This window comes from Bidens hawaiensis, unplaced genomic scaffold, assembly GCF_021521415.1.
Source record: "Bidens hawaiensis isolate Kalapana, Puna unplaced genomic scaffold, B.hawaiensis_p1.1 tig00034150_1, whole genome shotgun sequence".
Taxonomy (NCBI): domain Eukaryota; kingdom Viridiplantae; phylum Streptophyta; class Magnoliopsida; order Asterales; family Asteraceae; genus Bidens; species Bidens hawaiensis.
Window position 1 is genome coordinate 72,821 of NW_027495875.1, and position 6,454 is coordinate 79,274.

Consider the following 6,454-nt stretch of genomic DNA (forward strand, 5'->3'; position numbering starts at 1 on the left):
TTACTTTATGGGCTCATGGCCATAATTCTATAAATAGACTTCTTCTCCTTCACAATTTTAACTTGCAATTTGCAAACACACAGTCTATGGCCGCAGAATTAAGAAAGAAACCCCATGGCTTACTTCAAAATGATGACTTATACAATGTAAGTTCACAGTTACTACAAATCTGATGACTTCTTTAATTTCTTGAAATTTATATGCAGTACATCCTGGAGACTAACGTCTACCCTCGCGAACCCGAACTGCTGAAGGAACTTCGAGCTATCAGTGCTTCACATCCACAGTAACCGTCATGTTTTTTTTCTGAAAAAAAAAACAACTTGTATGAACATGGTTTTGTGAATACATGCATGCACTTTAATGATTTCTTTATTTCCAGGGCTTACTTTACTACCGCACCCGACGCGGGTCAGATGATTGGGATCTTGTTGAAACTTCTTGGCGCCAAAAAAACAATAGAGGTCGGGGTTTTTTACGGGTTACTCGTTGCTTTTAACCGCACTAACTATTCCTGATGATGGCAAGGTTTGTAACCTTGGTACTCATGGTACTTTTTCTTTATTTGGTTGTTTATAAAAATGTTAACGTTTGTTCGATATAGATTGTAGCGATAGATGTGAACCGGGAATCGTATGATATTGGCCGTCCGATTATAGAAAAGGCGAAGGTGGAGCACAAGATTGACTTTATTGAATCGGAGGCTCTACCAGCTCTTGATAAGATGCTGGAAAATGTAAGTTTCTCGTCAGTTTAGTTGTATAAAGTATAAACAATCTTGGATCTAACAATGTTATTAAAACTGGATCGAAGTAAAAAACTGGATTTTGTATAAATTAACAAAACCTAAATTACATATTTTGTCCTTTAAATAGTGCTATACTTAACTGAGAAAATATGTGACACGTGTTAATTGAGACAACAAATGGCTGCTGGTTAGAATGACTAAAAGGGAGGTATTTTGTCATGTAAACGACAACTAGGGATAAGTGATTTTTTTAAATGACTCAATTCATAATTTAGCCATGTTTAGACAAGGAGGGATAAGTGTTTTTTTTTAAATGACTCAATTCATAATTTAGCCATGTTTAAAGAAGAAAGATTGAAATTTAGTTGATAAAAAACAGGTTACTTTAACCAACGTTTAAGTATTTGATGGTTTACAGCATTTAATCTCAACAAATGACCAAGAATGATAGCAATAGATTTATTTTGGGGTTTTCTAGAGAGACCCTCATTTTTGCTAGAGACAACCCCCCTCCCCCCTCCCAATACGTCCCGTATAGAGCTATACGAGGACGTATTGGGGCATATTAAGCCCCTTTATAATCCCCGTATAGCTCTATACGGGACGTATTAATGGGTGTTTTAGCAAAAATGAGTGTTCCTAGCAGGACCCATTTATTTTTATGAGGAAATGACTTTATTTTAGGCGAAAATTAGAAAATTAACGTTCTGCCCAATTGACCAACACACTTTACGAGAATGAACAAGGAAATTACCAATTTAACAATTTTACTTCACCAATAGCAGTACACTAATACTGTATTCTCGGGTTTAAAATACAAGAAAAATAAATGATAAGATTGAATAGGGAAGAAAGGAAAAAAAAAAGTTATATAATTAAAATGCATTCTCGAGTTAAAATAGAAAAAAAGAAAGTGAATTACATTTTTGAGTTAGTTAGAAAGGAAAAGATAGGAAAAAAACTGTAACTTTACAATTATATCCTCATTCTTGAGTTATATAGGAAAGAAAAGATATGCCAAATTAGAAATATTGTACATGGCTATAAACTTATCTTCACAATCAGTCCATATTTGGAAGAAAACTTTTAAAGGAAAAAAAAAAACCTTAACTTTTCTTTCTGTTCTCTTTCTTTTCTTAAAAAAACAACTCAAGAATGAAAAAAAAAAATTTCTTATTTTTTATTTTCCTAACCATTAAAAATATATATATATATATTATGTCTCAGCCTAAAAATATGGGAAATTCACGCGTATTAAAAATTATAACATTTTATTATTTCACGCGAAATTTAAAAAAAAATCAAAATGATTACTTTTCAATTTAAAAAGAATCAAAAATCTCACTTAAAAACAAAAAAAATGATATTTAAAAAAATTAAAATAGATTAAACTACTAACTAAAAAAAGATTTTAGTTTTGAAATTCAAATTATAGTATTAAAAAATATTGCTAGCTAGTCGTCGTAATTTAGAGTTATTTAAAAAAAAATTCAATCATATCCTTAAAAATTTTAAAAATTTATAAAAAAAAATAACCATTTTAAATTAGTAAACATTGAGGTATATATTTTCAAATGAATAGTAAATAAATAAAAACAAAATAAAAAGAAATGTTTTCCCTATAAATTTAATCCTCTCAAATCAATTATTTCAATTAGTTATCTCTTTCATCAAAATCGATTTAAAATTTTCAAATTACATACAAGTCTAGCAAATGGCCCCTAGACCGCATTTCTTTTCGTTGGCTATGATGACGAGGTCGGTTTGGCAATTGCTTGGAAACACGTCAAAAACCACAACGATGTACGGCCGGAAGCCCCGTTTTAGTCAGCAGCTCTTGCCACTTATGGTGCACCCCGTTATGAGATACTAAGTCACACCTAGTCATTTCTCGTTACGGGAATAAAACAAAAATAAGTAAATTAATCCTCCGCCACGTGTAATTATGAGATTGGAGAATATTTGTTCAATTATATAAATTTGAAAAATATAATAATTCATGCCCAAGCATGAACATGTATGCCACCTAAGCGATAAATTATGGGCTTTTCATGCCAAAGCGATAATTAATGTAAAAGATTAAAAATGAAAGTCGATATTCATTTTGGTTAAACTCCCTGGTCAATTGGCGTCATTCTCCCATGTTAATGCATAGGAATCCTGTGTATAGTTATTCGATGTGACTGATGTAACACCTCAAGGATTTAAATCACAACATTGCATCTGTAAAAAAGACACTATACTGCTAGACTAAATGGTTTTTGTTTTACTCAATTCTTTAAACTTTGTACTTTATAAATACATTTTAAATAAAAATGGTTATCGTTTCACTCATGCCTATATATATATATATATATATATATATATATATATATATATATATATATATCTGATTGTTAAATTCGGTCCGTCCATTCCAGCCGATCCAATTACGGACCAGTAAGATGATTGATTTAATATCCGATCAGGTTTTGAAAACATTAAGACTTTGATACAATAATGAATTTAGAGGGTTTTTTGTTTTGTTTTGTTTTGTTTTTTTTGTTTTTTCTTTTTTTTGTTTTTATAATGGTTAAATGGTATATTTTAATTTTATATATGTACACATGCATATAAATTCACCACTAGATAGCTTCAATTCTAAATGGGGAAATTCTATGTCGGCTCGTTTAAGTTAAAAATAAGTAGGTCATGGGTATCATAAAACCCGAATAGTCTTTAAATGGGTTGTAACATCTATTTATTTGTGAAACCCTTTTATCATCAAACAATAATTCTCGCGGGTCATGGTCTCGCCAAACCTGGATAGCCCTCAAACAGGTTATAACATCTCATTATTTGTGAAACCTTTCATCTCTGTTGCCGGTATATCCTCTCCATCACCGGTTAATTTCTGATTACCACCATCATTGTCAGCCTCCCTTTTCATGCGTCAACCACCGGTGTCACCTACATTAACCTCTCCTTCATTGTTGGATTTTTCTTGAATCGACGAATAAACACGATTAATTAGCCACCGTTTTAGAATCGGACGCCCCTTACCTCCTCTTTTATTTATGAAACCCTATCCGAGTCAACCCATTTTCATCTTCATCACTAATACCACAACCACCACCACGCCAACCTTGATTCCAAGTCTACAACAGTTGTTACTAATGGCCGAGTACTAGCATACTATGTTATCTTAAATTTATAAAAACATGCTTGATTTAGTTTTTGATCTTAATGCTCTTTAAAACAAACTCGAGTTAAATGTTCATTAATATAAAATTTAAATGAACCATTCATGAACATAAACGAACGTAAATGAACATGATTGAACAAAGGTAAATGAACATAAATAAACATATATGAACAAGAACACGAACAAACATAAACACATATAAATACACTTAATGCATACAAACGAACAAATATAAAACATTAAGGGTCTGCTTGGTATAAGATAATGGAATGGGCGAAGAAATAGAACGGACGTGGTATTGGAATTGGCATAGGAATGGAATGGGTTATTACCATTCCAATGAGATGTTAGTTACCACATGGGAACGAAATGAATCTTTACTTTACGTTGTTTGGTAGTTAGGAAAAAAAAGAAAATAAAATTAAAATGGTAGTGAGTGGCGGTTGTGATGGGAGGTAGGTGGCAGTCATGGCATTGGTGGGTGGTGATTGTGGTTGGCGGCAACGGGTGGTGGTGGGCGACATGTTATAATGGTGGTTGGAGGTGAGGTGGGTGGTGGAGGTAACGATGGAGCTGGTAGGCGATGGTGACAATGGCGGTAGTGGACAACAATGACGGTAGGAGGTGGCGATGGTTGATGGTGGTGGGCTACAGTGGTGTGTGGCAGGCGGCGGTGGTAGGGGCGGGGGCAGGTGGCTGACACTGATGATGATGGCTGGTGGCAGTGGGTGGTGATGGCGGTAACAACAGCGGTGGACGGTGATGGTGGTTGGTGAAGGTATCTGGCGGTGGTAGCGGTGGTGGTGGTGGTGGTGGTGGGTGTTGATGGTGGTGAGAGGGTGGTGCAGGTGATATAGGGTGAAAGAAGGAATTAAATAAAAAAAAAGCATGGCGTATGGATGGAATGAAATTGGGTGTTTTAGAGGGGAATGGAATGAACTAGCTAATAGTTCATTCCGTTTCTTTAATCAACCAAACACACTTTTCTCTATTCCCTCACAATGGGTCATTCCATTTCGCCCTCCATTCATGCATACCAAACGCTACCTAAGTACATGATTAATTCAATGTATCATCTCAAAATGAACATAAAGGAACATAACCAAACATAAATGGATAAAAATAGGTCCAAGTATATTACAAACTTTTTTATAATAAATTAAATTAAAATATAAAAAATATATTCACAATATTGAAAACGATAAATATAAAAAAAAACTTGTATTACGAGAGACTAAAAGCTAGTAATATATAAATTTGAGCCATTGAAAATTGGAGGCCTAAAACTCTTAACCTATTTTGTTTGTCGTAGCGCTAACATTGGCACTGACCGGGTTGGATTGGTTTCGATTCAAGTGGCAATAAATATATAATTTTTTTTTATATAGTTTGATAATGAAGGAAGTTTCGACTTTGCTTTTGTTGACGCGGACAAGACAAATTATATCAACTATCACGAGCGTCTAATAAAGCTGGTGAAAGTGAATGGGATCGTGGCGTATGACAACACACTTTGGTTAGGGACGGTAGCACAACCAGAGTCATCTCTTAATGACTATTTCAAAGAAGGAAGAAACAGCATTATAAAGTTTAACAAATCACTTGCAGCTGATCCTCGTATTGATATCTCTTTGGTTCCACTGGGTGATGGTCTCACTATTTGCAGGCGTCTCTACTAGAATTTCGTGTATCGTTTCAATGCCTTTCTTTTAATAATTTCAATGTTGAATTGTACGCTTTATCTTGTTTGGCATGGATTACTTTCTGTACTTGTTATTTACCACTACTTATGATTTGAATAAATAAGTTTTTGGAGTTTATGAAGTAAAATAAAAGGTCATCGTTTTCATTATTTTTCATGAAATGCTTGCCATTTGTTTAAAGTTTATTAATTCATAATAAACATGAGAAGACGTGCCTTGACAACCAATATGTGTTTATTCCTTTTGCTTTTAACACTTTCGGTTTTCTCGCGCCTGAAGCTGTGGAGTTACTTACCCGAGTTCAACGGATCATATATAGTAATGTTATGACTCCAAGATCAATGAAGGTGGGTTTTAAAAGATTAGGTTTTACAATTCAAAAGGGGGTCGCGGCGTAGCTTGTTTCCCGCTTGCCTTCTGCTTCGTGTAATCACTCTCCTTCTTATCTATTATAATGAAAGTCTAGGGTCGTAAACCTCTCAATGTTTGATCAAGGTTTAGATTCAATAAAGTATGAAGATGTAAATAGAAAGACCATTATATTAATTAGATGATTTTCATACACCGAGAATTCAAAGTTACATTACAAGTATGAGCTAGTAGTCTATGTTTAGTCCCAGATCTAGCAACATGACAAAAACAGAAGAAGCAACAACTTGTCTTCATCCGCCTGAACTTGATACATGTGATAGAGTACGTTGTTCTTTTGTGTGAAAAATTATTCATCTGCCGCATCATTTTAACAAAAAAAGTCCTCTTGATTCAATTATATATGACTATTAGTATATGAAAGTTATTTAGCGTTTGTTATGCAGGAAT

At 33.8% G+C, this 6,454-nt stretch overlaps 1 pseudogene across 1 annotated transcript; it reads left to right on the forward strand.

Moving 5' to 3' along the window:
- Nucleotides 1-200: 200 nt before the first annotated feature.
- Nucleotides 201-5,707, forward strand: LOC143585713 (putative caffeoyl-CoA O-methyltransferase At4g26220; annotated as a pseudogene). Its single transcript, XR_013144582.1, has 4 exons — nucleotides 201-286; nucleotides 383-528; nucleotides 605-736; nucleotides 5,321-5,707. The product of XR_013144582.1 is annotated as a putative caffeoyl-CoA O-methyltransferase At4g26220 (transcript).
- The last annotated feature ends 747 nt before the right edge of the window (nucleotides 5,708-6,454 follow it).